The sequence below is a fragment of the Vicugna pacos genome, chromosome 4, assembly GCF_048564905.1.
Source record: "Vicugna pacos chromosome 4, VicPac4, whole genome shotgun sequence".
Taxonomy (NCBI): Eukaryota; Metazoa; Chordata; class Mammalia; order Artiodactyla; family Camelidae; genus Vicugna; species Vicugna pacos.
In genome coordinates this window covers 34,564,438-34,581,161 of record NC_132990.1, presented here as the reverse complement: position 1 = coordinate 34,581,161, position 16,724 = coordinate 34,564,438, and the positions used below count along the sequence as shown (strand labels likewise).

General features: G+C 43.4%; 1 protein-coding gene across 8 annotated transcripts in view; it reads left to right on the top strand.

The window, feature by feature from the left end:
* SMARCA2 (SWI/SNF related BAF chromatin remodeling complex subunit ATPase 2) overlaps positions 1-16,724 on the top strand; it is a 160,286-nt gene that overhangs the window by 111,331 nt on the left and 32,231 nt on the right. The window lies entirely within an intron of this gene.

Sequence of the window (16,724 nt, the reverse complement as noted above, 5' to 3'; positions counted from 1 at the left end):
AAAACAGTATGGAAATTTCTCAGAAAATTAAAACTAGAGCTACCATATGATCTAGCCATTCTACTTCTGAGTATTTATCTGAAGGAAACAAAAATCACTATCTCAAAAAGATACATTCATCCCTGGTGGTCTAGTGGTTAGGATTCGGCGCTCTCAAAAAGATACATTCATCTCTGTGTTCATTGTAGCATTATTTACAATAGCCAAGATACAGAAACAACCTAAGTATGTCTGTCAGTGGATGAATGGATAAAGAAAATGTGGTGGATATACACAATGGAATACTACTTAGCTATAAAAAAGAATGAAATCTTGCTATTTGCAGCAACATGAATGGACCTTGCGGGCGTGATGCTAAATGAAATAAATCCGACAGAGAAAGACACACCATATGGTTTCACTTATATGTGGAATTTAAAAACAAAATAAATGAACAAACAAAGCAAAACCAAAATCATAGATACAGAGAACAGAATGATTGCAAGAGGGAAGGGGAGTTGGGAAGTGGGCAAAATGGGTGAAGGGAGTCAAGAAGTACAGACTTGCCGTTATAAAATAACTAAGTCATGGGGATGGACTGTAAGCATGGTGACTGCAGTCAGTGATTGTATAGAGCATATCTGAAAGTTGCCAAGAGAATAAATCCTAAAAGTTCACTTTGTATGGTGATGGATGGTAAAAGGACTTACTGTGATGATCAGTTTGGAATGTATAAATATGTTGAATCATGTTGCACACAAATTATATGTCAGATCCAAAATATATTGGTCAGTATCCAAAATATATAAAGAACTTACGAAAAAGAAAAAGCAGAAATACCCCAAGCCATCTAACAAATGGGCAGCATGTAAGACCTTGAAACCAATTTGTTATATGTCAGTTACACTCCAATAAAAAATATTTAAAAAATAAAGATGGCTTTTCACTTTGCTCCTGTTATATAGTTGGTGCTTTTTAAAATGTCATCAAGTTGGTTCAGGACTTTCCTTGAGCCAAGTCAGACCCTTTCTCGCAAGTCCCATACTAACCTCTCCTTTCTCTGTAGCAGACAGCGCTAGGCTGGGTATTGTACACACATATCAGATTTTCATCCCCTCAAAACCTTGGAATAGATGTTACTTCTCCCATTTTCCAGATGAGGAACTAAGCCTCACAGGCCTGGAGGGTGGTTTTTGGATTTTGCATTTAACACATGGCAGGTAATATTTTTAAAATAACTGAATGTTCAATGTATTGTCCTTAGATTTTGAAAATGCACTTTAGTGCAAGTCTGGGGCACTATGGACTTTGGTAAAAGACAAATGAATCACCTCCCAGTTCACAGCCCCTCTGCCCACTGAGCTGACCTCCCCCTGGCTTGTGAATTTGGCCGCTTCTTGGAAAGGTGCGGGGGCGCAGGTGAAAGCCACAGCAGGGGAATCTGCGGATGACCCTGGCAGGGCTTGCCGCTCGGGAACCTCAGGACGGCCCCGACGCGCCTCGGGAAGACTGTTAGGCCTGCCACGCAGAGAGAGGCCTCCTTTGTGGGCTGAATTCTGCGGAGCAGCTGGCTCCGGGGGCTTTGGGGGAAGCAGGTCAGTCTCGCCACCCTTCTTACTGCCTTGTTTCTAGGGAGGCTGGGGCCCCTCCTTGCGCCTCCCTACCTGCTCACTTGAGGGGTTCGCGTGGCTCTGCCTCTGAGCTGAGTACGGGGTGTTGATTTTCATGGCTCATCTAGGTTAGAGGGTCCTCTCTGCCAGTGGGGTTGAATATCTTATTTAAATCTTTCTTCTTTTTTTAACTTTAAAAAAGAACTCCCAAAGCTGGAGCGAGACAGAAGGTTGTATAATTACCAGATAAAATAGAGGCAGTGGAAAGAGGTGGGCTGGAGCAGGGCAAACAAAACCGAGAAATCTTCATTTCTCCCCAGCCACCTGGTTTAGTTTAATCCACTGCATAATCCTGTAACCCTCCCTCGAACGGTAACCGTTTAAGCCAGACCTTAGAATGTACTTCCTCGGTAAACCCTGTCATTTGGAGAGAACGAAGGAGTAAACAATAAAGACCTCATTTGATTTCAGCAAGATTTCGGGGTCCCACTGGTGAGCAAGGCATCAATCTAAATGCCTTGGGAGGCTGTTTTCATTAAAATGATTTTTTTTTAATTCCAAAAGAGATTGTAGACAGATAGGAGATTCAGACATATTCTAAGACAAAGCCAAAACTCTCACCAAGCAGAATGAAGTAAACCGGTGAATAAGGGTACCTGTAATAAATGGTGAAGGTACAGGGGACAGAGGGCTCGGGTACAGCATTAGGAATGGAATGGCACTGTAGCCATCTCTTAGAAGATGAGCATGATTTGGCCAGGAAAGAGGGAGCAGGAGGAGCGGGACGCCGGTCCGAGGAGACCACAGGGAGGCATGGAAACGTGACTCCTGCGACTGTGACCCTGTGTGCTGGGAGCCTAGCGTTTTTATAGGGACCACGGTGGACAAGAAAGACCAGGGTGGAGCCACGCCCTGGAGGCTGCGCGTCACCAAAGAATCTGGGCTTTATTCTCTTCTCTGGGAAGAATGGAGAGCCTGAACATTTTTGAAATCTGAGAATGAATGATGTGTCCTTCGTTTTAAGTGGAGAGAAGACAACCATTTGCATTATAAAGGATGAATTTAGGGGCCTCCGGAGAGAGGAAAGGGAGACCTCTAAGGGAGGCCGCTGTATCTGACCCTGTGAAGAGGAGACCTGAGGGGCAAGGGGACAGATTGGTGACGAACTATTTTAGAGGTAAACCGTGGTGACTGACAGGACATGAAATGTAAGAAGGGAAATGGATGATTTTAAAGGTTTCTAGCCTGAATGATTGGGGGCGGAGTCGGGGTGGGGGGTGATGCTGCCTTTAGATGAAATTGAAGGGTCCAGAGAGAAATATTCGTTCTGTTGGGAGAAAAACAGCAAATTTAATTTGGGACATTTGGAAGGCTATGAAATCCTGATTGGTAACTCCAAAGAGAAGGCCAGGTGACAGCGAGACTATCTGAAACTGGGTGCATAGAGGTCACACTTGAAGCTGGGGCAATTTAGATCTCTGTGGAACATTCTACATGCAGAATAGGGGATGGGACCCCTCACAGGTAACGGCCATCAATAGTTAGGGGCCGCTTAGCAAGCACGCGGAGGGTGTTGAGGCTGTGCCCAGGCCGCGTGGCAGAAGGAACCCCGTCTAGGAGTGGTGGGGCTCGTAGCCTTCCCCGGGGTATGGCTCACGTGCCCTCGAGGAAAGTGGTTTTGCAGTTCTCCAGCAGCAAGTCCTCCTGGGCTCAGTAAGAGTCATCGCACCTGTTGCTGATCTGGACGTCAGGATGATTAGTGGTGCCCGCTGTGTACTCAGAAGGGGCAATTGACTGAAATCAATAGCATGTTTACAAATCGGTGAGAATGAAAAAGAAGAGGGCCTAGGAAAAACTTGGGGGATCTTTACTTAAGAGAAGGAAAATGTAGGGCGAAAGGCAGGAAATCCCAAGACCATAGTGTTAATAGGAAGGAGAGATTTTAAATAAGGAGCCACGGAAGAAGTAGAGAAAGTAGGTTTTAGAAGAGATTAATGGATATGGGATATAGGAAGCTTTGAGCAGCTTTTATTTGGCGGGGGTGGGGGAGATAACTGGCTTTTTTTTTTTTTTTTGGTTGCAGTACTGGGGATTGAACTCAAGACCTTGTGCATGCTAAGCATGCACTCTACCACTAAGCTATACCCCCAGCTTTGGGCAACTTAAAAAATATTAGTGTCCTGGTTGCTAAGGAAACTACTGTGTAGTCAGGACGCAGAGTCTCGTGTATCCGTGGGAAGGGCCGGTGAGAAGCGGGATGAACACTAGAGGGCGATGTAGGGAAGATCGCGAGTAAATACACTTGAACGCAGTGCTAGCATTCAGTGAACAGGCGTAAACCTAAGGGGCGTTTTCCGAGGGAGCTCTGTCTAGAAGCTGAATTTGTATTCAGTTGTATTCATACTCCCTAGCTTGCCCCCACCCGAATACTGTGCTCAGTATTGTAGGGAAACTGAGAAAAATGAGGCATGGTCTCTGTCAGAAAGAAAAGAAAGAAATGACCTGTCACGACTGGGGACGATTCTGAGCGGAGGGGTGACTGAAACGTGAGACAAGCTCGGGCACAAGGGTGTGGGCGAGACACGCCGGGCGAGGGCAGCGTGAGCGCTCACTAAGGCGGGAGCACGTGGGGCGTGCTCTGCGGAGCCCCGGGCCTGGGACCCTGGTGTGCTCGGCGGGTTCGCGTTCTACCAGGCAGTAAGGCAAGTTCGAAGGGGGAAGAGCAGGTCCTGGAGCTGCCTAGACTCCAGGGGAGACACGAGCTGATGCACAGAGGAGAAGAGAAGAATCATCTGACCAGTGCGGCGTAGCTGAGAGGACGCGGGCTGCAGCCGGGAAGCCTGACTGCAGGGGGAGAAAAGGACTGGGCGACGGAACAGAACGAGCCAGCGACTTCCCTTGTGACCCTCTTCTGCAGAAGACGCCTTAACCGAAATAATCATAACGAGCAGCAGGTCCGTTGATGAAAATAACTCGTTCAAGTGAGGAAATGATACATCGCTTGTATGCAGGTGGAAACTTCAATGAAAAACAAAAGGGCTGTCTGTTTGCCACAGCTCTGATGTAAGGCTGGGCTTTCTCCGAGTCGGCTCACTAGAACACCATCCTCTGTCCCTTTTTTTTTAACCCTCCCCCCTCACGGGAGTGGGATTCGGTTTACTTGTTCTTAGAGGAGGCACTGGGGATTGAACACAGGACCTCGGGCATGCTAAGCATGCGCTCTGCCACGGAGCTACCCTCCCCCTTCTGTTGTCTGTCTTGCATAAGTGACATCCACTATGTATCACTTAGGATTTCCAGGTTTGATATTTTTTTAAAGTGAGAATCTTTTTTTTTTTAGCTTTATTGAGGTGTAGTTGACAACAGTGTAAGATTTAAAGTGTACATTGTGTTGCTGTGATACATGTATACATTGTGAAAGGGTTCCCCGCGACTAGCTAACTCACTCATCCATCACCTGAAGGAGAAACCTTTTTGGTTTTTTTTTTTTTTTTGGTTGGAGGAGGGGAGTAATTAGTTTTATTTATTTAATGGCGGTGTTGGGGATCGAACCCCAGCACCTTGCACATACTAAGGACACACTCTACCACTGAGCTGGACCCTCCTCCCGGTAGAATCCTGATTCTAACACAACACACTGAGGGCAGACTCCTCCCAAATTATAGGAGTCTAGCCCCTGCCAAATTCAACAGTGTTTTATTTTCTTCTTAAGCAACTCAACGTTTACGGGCTTTTACATTGTACTCACTATTTGCAGAAATAAGAACTCTTTCTTTCCACAATTATACTTAATTGGATGTCATACCTAATTGAATTATGTAGTTCCAATCACAAGCATAACCAGCATCGAGATGCTGGGCAGCACGAGGGACTGCTGGGACAGAGCCAGGCGGAAAGAGCAGAAGGTCACCCTGGGGGCAGAGTCTCAAGCGGAGGCTGACTGAGGGAACCTGTGGCTTCCTTCAGATTCAGTCAGGTGTGTGCCGTCTAAAATTCCCCCTAGAAGCTCTTGTTTCTGGAATGCGTTTTAGGGGGCGTTTTCTACATAGGAATGCCACTGCCTGTTAGAGCCAGTCCGCATGTTTGTCTGCCGCATGCAGATTGCTGGCCTGTCTCTGTTGACCTTGCCTGGGTTGATTTCAGCTAGGGATTCCAAGCAAAACTGCCTGTCTTCGGCTTAGGGTACCAAGAAGCGATGGAAACCACGCAAGGCCAGAAGAGCGAGAAGTGTGTTTACTCATAACAGCTGGTCACAGTTACCTCTGTTCTCGCTTGGGGGGCTTTAAAACTAGAGGTTCATCTTGAAGCTCATTGCGTTGCAAATTGTGTTTGCAACATAAGGGTGCAGCACTTAGCTAATCAGGGCTCAAAATTTCATTGAGAATTTTTAGCTTTATTGACTTGGCATCCAATAAAGCAGGACAGTCCTATTTGACGAATAAGCTGATGTCTGCTTAGAAGCACCATATAGATATAACGTGGGTGAATCTAAACCAGAAATTTCTGTACATTTCCCGGTTGGCTTCTCCACTGTAACTGGAGCCAGGCGTTCCTCTCCTGACACTCTAGTAATGTGTGTGTATGTGTGTATATATGCACGTGTGTACATATATGTGTGTGTGTTCATATGTGTGGGTAGATAAGCCTAACCAGATACTTGTGTGTGTTGTGTATATGGAATTACAGCCTCCCTGGGACCAGCTGCTCTTCTTCCTTGACACAGCATTCTCTGCGTGTCTCGTTTCCTCTGTCTGTTCATGGTTTGTGCTCATAACATCTCTGGCTTACGTGCTACCTTATGACCTTCACTCAACTTCAGCTCCCACACCAACAGGGACATAGTCTTTCCCACTTGCAGTTCAAATTCCTAAGAGAAGTGAACGAACTCAGACTGTCGCTCCCACTTCTGCTGATGAGACCCTCAGGCCAGGCCCTGCACAAACCCAGAGACAGGCCATCCTGAGAACTGGGACCCACTCCTAGACCCACCAGCGAGACCACGGCAGGGAGACGTTGCCTGATCTACAGCAGAGCTGCCAGGCAGGACGTGCCATGGGCAGGGCGGTTTCCCTGCACTCGAGGGTGGCAGGAAGGATAAAGGTTGCCACCACTCATTCAAAAGAATGTTTTCTATACACACAGGCAGTCTTTGCTGTGCGCCTTTGCAATCCGTACAAATTTCCATTACCACGACACAGTGAAACAACATTCGTCCCCCAGTAACAGACTTCAGTTACCACACATGTTAGATTTCTAGGGCTGCCATGACAGGACACCACAGACCGGGTGGCTTAAATAACAGAAATGTATTTTCTCACAGTTCTGGAGGCTGGAAGTCTGAGGCCAAGGTATTGGCAGGGTTATGTGTCTGTGCCCTCATCTCATAAGAACATCAGTCCTGTTAGATTAGGGTCCACCTAATGTCCCCATTTTACCTTAACTAACCTCTTAAAAGGCCCTGTCTCCAAATACAGTCACATTCTGAGGTACTGGAAGCCGGAGGTTAGGACCTCAATGCAAGACTTTTGCAGGGCCACCATTTGGCCCGTAACACCATGGTATACTAGCTGTGGATCATCGCACAAAGTACAGACTTTGCTGCTAGCTCTTCAGCCCACAAATCACTATGTAAATAACAGATGCATAGTATGATCAGTGGCCAATCACATTGCTTCTCCCAAAATGTGTTGGTAATTGGTCACTGGGCATCTTTTGTCCCATTTACAGACAGCAAAGCGCATGGCTGTGATGCCTCCTTGTCTCCCAGTGATAAACCCGCACAACATACTACAAAAATAATCAGGAGAGGAAATTGGCCACCAAAGATGAAAGTGTAGCAAAGAAACAAAAAGTAACAACACAGGAAGTGAAATTGGATGTGTTTAGAAGATTTGAAAGGGGCAACATCCTGCATGAGACCACAAAATAAACCACACGGAAAAGGCTTGACAAATATAAAAAACAAGCTGCAGTCAGCTCAACCTGTTTTAGTTTCAATTGCACTAGGAATGTGAGGCCGCTTATGGTTGAATTTGAGCGTTTATTTGAATTGAAGACTATAATAAAAAAAAAATCCCAATCGATTTGCCTAGAGTTGAGACCAAAGTGTTGAAGTTAGTTGGTGCATTGGGAAGAAAATGATAATTATGAGGAAACTGGAGAAGAACCTTTTACTGCCAGGAAAGGCTGGTTTCATCATTTCAGAAATTAGCGTGAGTTGATGATTGTTGAGTGCGCTTGGTGGTGCTGCCAGGGCAGATCAGGGCAGGGCTGTGAAATCTGCACCCAGGTTCCAAAGATGAGTTAAGTTAGCAGGAGGTTATGATGACTGCAAGTATTTTCTGCTGATGAGACTGATCTTTTTTTGGAAGACAACCGTATCAAGAGATTCAGTGAAGAAAGATGTAGCATCACAGAGTGGCCAAAAGGGAGTGGACTCTAGATTTACAGCCAGAGGCAGTTAGTGAAGGCTAACTTACCGACATAATGAAGAAAATGGTTGTGAAGACAAGGATGAAGATGTCTTAGAGGAAGCGACACCAGCAAAGAAAAAGAACTTCACATTGTAGGAACTCTGGGAGATTTCACAACACTGAAAGGGCAGAGGATAAAATGTTGGAATTTTGCCAAGGCATAGAAAAGGCGCTTGTTCTGTGTCCTCGGCTATTTGATGAGAAGGAGAAGGCAAGTGCTGTCCCAATATTCTTGATACATTTTTTTACCAGAAAAAAATGTTAATGCCATATTTCTAAGGTTTTAAATTAGTTTGCTAAATACTCATTTTACTGTTTTCCATTTCTCTGTCCATGCATAACCCACAATAAGAGTTTTAATGTTTTGACATAAATTTGTAAATGTCATGATTTTCCCTTGGGTTGTCAAAGTGACTGTTCAGTTTCACTTGCATGGTCACTTTTACGGTCCTTCATTTCTGTGCAAAGCAAGGACTGTGTGTGTGTGTGTGTGTGTGTGTGTGCGTGCGCGCACACGTGTGCAGGTGTGTGTCTTTGCTGGAAGTCTTCCTGAGACGTACCATGTTGTTTTTTTAACATGTGTTATACACCTAAGCCTAAGCATAATTTAACCTTCTCCTGATGGCTCAGGGTCATCATTTGTGCTGTAAAGTGGAATAACATCCCAGTTCAGGGTGTAGTTTATGCAGCCAAACTTCCAGAGTTCACATCCCGGGTCTGCGACTTCTTTTTTTTTTTTTTAATTGAAGTCGAGTTGATTTACAATCTTACATTAATTTCAGGTATATAGCATAATGATTAAATGTTTTTACAGATGGTACTCCATTAAAAATTATTACAAGATAATGGTTCTAATTCCCTGTGCTATGCAGTGTCTCCTTGTCACTTACCTATTATATACAGTTTGTGTCTCTTAATCCTGTATGCTCCCACTCTCTGTGCCTCAGTTTCTCATCTGTAAAATGGGGAGGATAACAGCACCCCATAGAGTTGTTGTGAGAATTAAATGAGCAAGTGTGTGGCAAGCCCTGAGCGCCTGGCACCGCGGTGAACCGTGTGTGTTAGTTGATGCTCCCGCTGGCGGAGGGGATGGTGGGCGTAGTAGAAGTAGACGGAGCAGCAGTGGTATTCATGATGCTGTGTATCTAAGATGTATGGAAACTGTGGCTCTCTCCTTCCTCTTTGACATGGCCTCAAACTACTGTGCTCTTGATTTCTTTACTTGTGTGTGCTCCTCCCTTGAACTACAGTGGGTTTACAGACCAGAGAATTGGCCTTGGGGTGGTGATGCATAAGCCTGGGTGAGGGCTCTGATCCTCCTGGACAGCCTGTCACAGGGAAGCCCAGAAGGGCACCGTTTATTTGGCTTGAGCACCTACAATTCGAATTTGTCATCATCTCCAAATGAAGTTATACTCCCAATTATTGTGTTTTACCTGCCGATCTCAAAAGCATTAAGTGACGCTTTGGAAGCACTGAAATGATACCGCAGTCCGTTACCTCCTTTTGGCATGTCTTCATTTTTTTAGTATCCTGAGAACCTTAAAGTACACAGGTGGCCCAGGCCCCCTGGGAGAAGCCCTGCTCTAGAGATGAGCAGGTGGAGTTCTGGCTGTTATGAATTGATGGAAACTGGATAAATGGTTTTGATAAGAAGGCAGAAATGTAATTCTTTTAATTCTCCATTGTTTCTGTAAGCCTCTCGAAGGCTCCCAAGTTCTTGCAGGTTCTTTGATTCCATCCAAGGGAGCTGGAGCAAAGTGCGTGCCTAACTTACAAGAACAAAGGTGTTAATACATTGTTTGTAATGTGGGAGAGTCCAGAGCTTTTGGGGGCCACCTTCCACTAAACCGAAAGGTCATTCTCTGAATAGAGTATTATGATTAAAACTGCCCAAACATACATAGTTGATCTGTGGCTGAAATAATTTTTATAGTTCCTGTACTTTTTCCTCTTCCCAACCTCAAATTGCTTTTACCTAAAATAGTGTACTGATTTATCTCGTCTCAGTAGTGTAAGCTGTGGCTCCCTACTTCCCCTCCTCCTCCAGGTGTCCCTGTGTAGCTTTCTTATGCCACTAGGGAGGGGAAAAGACAGATCTTGGTTCATTTTTGCAGCAGTGATCTAAAGCTATCAAGCAAGAAACTGAAAAGCTCTCAGCAGCAGAAATTCAGTTACACTGAAGCGCCATTTGCTTTCCCTTCATGGCCAGCATTGGACATTTCAGCCCCCAGCTCAGGGAGAGCTGGGAATGCAGCTGGCATCCAAGTTGCCCGACAAATGAGTAAAACAAGAAATGAGGGTCTGTTAATGTCATCAGCTAATTGCACCCCAGAGAAAACATTTTAAAAAAACAAATAAACAAAAAAACTATGCTAAGATCCTTAGCCTTCAGTTTAACTTGTTTCTTTTCTTGAGTGTTTGAGGCATTTGTTAACAAAAGTATATAGTTTGCGGATAGGTATGTCCTGTCTACAGGTATTTTCTTACATTGTGGATAGTTCCTTAATAACACTGAATGAATAACTGAGGATTTTTGAAAAGGCCTCTCGTCATTGACCAGGACAGGACTGAGCGTGCTTCTTGCTGAAGTACTGTAAGGTTTGCGTTTGGAAGGGAAGCGAGCAGGATTTCACTGGCATTGTGTGTGGAGGAGTCACGAACACGTATGAACCTGCAGCTGTTGGGGGTATTTCCTGAATATGTAGAGAACTTCTTTTTATTGTGATAAAACACATAACATAAAATGTACTATTTTAATCATTCTAGGTGCACATTTCAGCACATTGTTGTACAGCTGTCACCTTTCTCTACACCAGAACTTTTTCATTGTCTCAAACTGAAATTCTGTCCTCATTAACCAGTGGCTCCCCATATCCCTGTCCACTCCACCCCTGGTAACCACTGTTCTTTCTCATGTAAGTGGAATCATATAATATTTGTCTTTTTGTGTCCTGCTCATTTCACCCCTGGGAATGTAATTTTATGCATACCTGTCTAATAGGTTGCTTTGGGTGAGGGGGATAGTAGTTGACATCAAAAAGAAAAGTTATTTTACCAGCAAAAAATGCGTTTATTTGGGAATAGTTGAGAACTGCAATTTGGGACAAGCATGCTGTAACAAAAACTAAAGACAAGTCTAACAAACAAAGGAGAGGAACATTATTTTATAGAGAAAAAGGAGGAAGCTGGGAGGGGTGGGTTTTTTTTTTTTTTAATTGAAGTTGCATCAGTTACAACATGTCAATTTCTGGTATCCAGCACAATATTCCAGTCATGCATATACACAGATGTATTCGTTTTCATATTTTTTATCAAAGATTGTTACAAGATATTGAACATTGTTCCCTGTGCTATACAGAAGAAACTTTTTTTTTCTTTAATCTATTTTTATATATTGTGGCTAACATTTGTAAATCTCAAACTCCCAAATTTATCCCTTCCCACTACCTTTCCCCGGTAACCATAAGATTGTTTACTATGTCTGCGAGTCTGTTTCTGTTTTGTAGATGAGCTCATAGTGGCCTTTTTTTTTAACTTTTTTTTTTTAGATTCCACATATGAGTGATATCATATGGTATTTTACTTTCTCTTTCTGGTGGCTTCACTTAGAATGACAGTCTCTAGGTCCATCCATGTTGCTGCAAATGGCATTATGTTATTCTTTTTTATGGCTGAGTAGTATTCCATTGTAGAAATATACCATAACTTCTTTATCCAATCATCTGTTGATGGACATTTAGGTGGCTTCCATGTCTTGGCTATTGTATATAGTGCTGCTGTGAACATTGGGGTGTGTGTACCTTTTCAAATTAGAGTTCACTCCAGATATATGTCCAAGAGTGGGATTAATGCTACATCATATGTTTAAGTCTATTTGGGAGGGGTGGTTTATAATGAAAGTCCAGTTTTATTATAGGGAAGGGAGAGTTCAGGGTGGTAACGGTTTCTCACTGGCTGAGCTGCTGTGGGTAGTGGATTTCTTATAGGAGATGCTATGTACAGTTGACCCTTGAGCAGCGTCGGGGTTAGGAGTGCTGATCCTCCCTGCAGACAAAAACCTGTGTGTACCTTATAGTCGGCCCTCCGTACCTGCGGGTCTCCTGCACCCAACTTGAGATGCACCCAACTGCAAATTGTGTAATGCTATAGTGTTTACTGTTGAAAAGAATCAGTGTGTAAGTGGACTGACGCAGTTCAAACCCGTGTTGTTCAAGGGTCATCCGTGCATCTTTTCCTGCTGGGCCCTGTAACTGGTGATTCTTGCCTGTTGATGAGTCCTCTGTTGGGGTCTGTAATTGACAGTTCCTCCTGTAATTGGCGTGGAGTGGTGCTCTAAGAGAGCTCCCCTTTCTGGCCTCCTGACTCTGTTTTCATGATGCTTCCCTTGTAATTAGTTTTCACATAATAACCAAATAGTTAGCATTGTCCAGTTTCAGCCCGGGGTCTGAATTCTGTATAAAACGGCTGCAGTCTTTATTAAACCGACTGACTAAAATGAAGTGGCATTTTGAGCAAGAGCTCCATGTTCAGTTTTTGTTGTTAAATATTCCTTTTATGAGACAGTTTCTCTTACGTGAAGCCTTAAATTTTCTTACAAAATTTCCTTTTTTTGCTGCTGCTGCTGCTGCTACTGCTCTTGTTTTGGGGATCATGACCTACATTGTTTGCATCCAGGACTTAGCAGGGCTTGAGCGAGGTTTAGTCTCCCTGAATATTGAAATCAAGTTGAGTGACTTGTAAGTGGTCCCCAGGAAACACTAGAACTGACATGTAATTGTCAGCAACCCTCACTGCTTCCTGCTTAGCCCTCAATTCTGTAACCCCTCACCCCCACCCCTAGGAGCATCCTAAGGTCCTCTTCTGGAATTCAATTACAGTCTTAAGGGAGGAGGACCCCAGAGAAAGAGAGTGTGAGACCTTGCCAGGGGGCAGAAACGTGATATTTAAACATCAGCCTTAAATATTAGAATGCTGGATTTCCCATTTCATATCCAAGAAATTTCCCCTGCGTTGTCTAGACTCCTTTTGAATTGCTCCTTTCAGTTTTTCTTAAGATGGTCTGTTCCACTGTAAGGGCTGTGCCACCCTGCTTGGGGGACTTGGAGATGCTGAGTGGAAAAGACAACTGCAGCGAAACAATGCGCCTGGAGTTGGCTTGTGGCTTTTGTTTGCTGGTTCCTGTTTACCTATTCATCGTCATGGATCCTTGCTGCTGCTGCTGCTGCTGCTGCTGCTGCTGCTGCTGCTGCTGCTGCTGCTGCTGCTGCTGCTGCTGCGTGCTGTTGTGAAATTATGCATATAGTAGCACCTCACTGCACCACGGGTTGAGAAGAGCAAGATAATGCCTAGTTTCTGGACTGCCCGTCTTCCACTGAAAGACATAGCGTGTGTCAGGATGACAGAGAGGGGCATGGCTGGACCCACGTGCAGCTGATCCCTGGGTCTGCCATGTGCTTTGCAAGCTGCAAAGTGTTTCCTTGAAAACAGCTAATCCTGCAGGACCGTCTCCTGCCTTTTGTTATCAGAACCAACATGCTGCTTTCTTTACGAATTGGGGAAAGAGCCACTCTGTATCCCATTCTTGCACATTCTGTGCCATGATCATGTATTCTTTAAAAAAAAAAAAAAAAAAAAGGAAAGAGAAAGAAGGTGGGGCGGGGGGAGAAGGTTGCCATCCAGTGGAGGAAGGAGTAATTCCCAGCTTCATTCAGGAAAAACGCAGGCTGAAATATGCTTAACTGTTTTAACTTGGCTGGGAATTTTTGCCACCAGAAGGGGTTTGGGTTTGGGTTTGGGTTTTGTTTTGTTTTGTTTTTTTTTTAGTGACATCGGGAGCCAAACGGGTGCAGTGTGCCTTTAAGGAAAGAAGTGCCTCACCAAACTTCGCTGTAGTTGTCTCACCATTTGGGTAGGGAAGGAAAGTGTTAATTTCTTATTTGTACACTTTTTTTCCCCCGACTTCCTTCCTATTCACTTCATTAAATCTAGAGGCAGTTCAGCATGGGAGCCGTCTGTATGTTGAATTAGGGTTCGCACTCTTGCGCAACACGTCACCAATCGGAAACTGGGGGTTTGCTTCTGTGATTTATTTCATTATTGTGCTGGTAAAAGGTTTGGAAGGGAATTCTTTTTGGGGTAGTACTTGAGCATTGTGTAGCAAGTTTTGTACGTGTATCACTCGCCCCTAGCCCTGAGTGGTATCAGTGAAGCCAGTTTACTAAATAATTTTTTAAAGAGCCGAACAGTTTTTAATTTTCCTTGTAGGCAGGAGTAATCTTACTCCCCCCGTCTAAGTGGGAAAAGCACTGGGAAATATTTAGTGAATTGATTTCCATTAGAAAAAGACCCTTAGAAATCCCTGACCATAAAGCACTGCATATGGATGTGTTTGGGGATCTTTGGGGAGGAGGGGAGACGTTTTGTAGCTCTCTGCATTCCTGCATAAAACCTTAATTTAAGGGGAATAATGGTCAGTACTTTGTGTTTTCCTCGTCATTCCAAAACCTAAATTTAATAAGAATCTGCACGTATTAGCAGTGGAATAAAAATTGTTTCACTAGTTCTTTTTGCTGTTGAATCTGTTTTCACTCCTTAGGCACTCACAGATTTAGAGATTTAAAAGTCCAAATATCACAAGCTTATGCTTTGTTCCTTTTGTTGCAAAATTAAGGAGGGGGGAAGAGTAGAAATACCTTTTCACAACTTCCCCCCTCTTCATTTACCCCACAGAAAAGAAAAACAGTGAAAAATTTTACAGCATGAAACTGAAAGTGAAGTGTCACAGTTGTTCGGGATTTTGTTTAAAGAGAATAACATATCGTATTAAAATATTTGAACTTGGGAACATGCTCATTGCTTTTGCTTACATGCATTTAATGAAAACAAAATTCTATTCAAAAAAACAAAAATCATTTTAGGCTGCTCCAGAACCATGCAGACTGTTTTTTTTAAAGCACTCAAATGAGCTTTAAATACAAAAAAGAAGCATACCTTGTTTTATGATTTTACAGTAAATTTGAATATTAATTTGTTTTCTTATTGGCTTAATTGTTAAAATGCGAGTAAGAATCAGGAACCACCTGAGCTAAAATCTCTAATTCTGCTGCCTGGAATAATAAGGGGGAAAAAAATATGATAAGTAGTTGTCAATATTAAAACAGGCTGAAGGAGGAAGGCTTCGGGCCTTGTAGTAGGTAGAATGAAACAGCAGATTTGAGTATCCACAATCCTTTCAGTATTAAATTTTCAGTAAAATAAAATTACTTGTATATGAAAACATAGCCTTTCCCCAGCTCTCTTTTTTTTCCTGATCAGCTGATGAAGAGACTAGCAGCTCGCTGCTTTGCTGGCTTGTTAATTTTATCCCCACTAACTGTGATTTCCGATAGCCGGCCTGCTGATAGTGGTAAGGTAAATATCCTTTTTCGTTGCCGTCTTGAAGATTCAGTAGCACTACATCCCAGGCATGTGTAGGTGTGTAACACATCAAAAGCCGGTGTTCTCCGTATTTCTGTGTGTAACTGGGTGCTTGAGGAGAGCAATACCATTAACTGTTGACAGCCTTGCATGCTGTATTTATTATTAGCATGTTCTGCCTCCAAGATTTGCGGGACAATTTCCTTTTCTTAACCTTCGCTTTAGCTGCAGTGTGTTTAGCTGTATAGTGGGTGTCCTGCTTTTTAGGCAAATGAATATTAATGAAATAATGTGGAGCTTTTTTTTCTTCTTCTTCTTCTTTTTCCTCATAACTCATCAGACCTCGCCTCCTTCATAGTGGTTATCTGAACACTGTAGGATCGTGATGGAAATTGTCTTTTGATTATTAAGGCCTAGGCTCAGACTGTCCCTGAGGATTCTGTGTGTGTGCATGTTGCTTCTGTGGGTTTGCACATTGGAAGATGCATAGAAAACATATTTTTCTTTTAATCCCACTGGCATTTTTAACATGCCAGGTTGTTCTGTGTTCTGCACCAGGTTTTCTTCACAAAACCTTTCTTTTTCAGGAGGCATTGTACCCAAGTGAAAGAAATTATGTCTGAGCTGTAATCACTCTTTATATTGATTGTTATACTCACATGATCATAAATATTAGCCATGTTTGGTGCTGTGGAGAAATGAAGGTAATTGCCTTATGATTAGAGCTCTTTCAGCTTCGAGAAAGGATTGATTAGCATTTGCATACTGGAGGCAATATTGAGAGGCAGCAGGAACAAATAACAACATCAGTTATTTTGTGTGAGAAACCGATCTTGAAATTTAATTTACAGGTTAAAAAAAATTTTTTTTCTTTTCCATGGTCACATTTTCTCTTAACTATTGTGTTGTTTTCTTTTCTTTTCTTTGCAGTTTTGTTCTTCTCTTTATTTTTCTTAAGTTTTGAGATTAGGGGGAAAAAGTTTAAACTTCTGGGTCTGTCACAGGGATCGTTTAGCCATTTGTGAGCAGGTTTCTTTTTATATCGGGCTGTTTTTATAGCTATTTTATTATCTCTCTGCATTAGTGCTGCTGGCTCTGGTTTAAAGCAAGCATTTGCAGGTAATTGGAAAAAAGTGTTTTTTGTTTGTGAGTGCCTGTGTGTTCTTTATCGGGTGATTGAACTGCGTTTACCCAGGAATGGGGCTCTGTACTTCCCATTTCCTTGTTTACTAATTGCGCCATT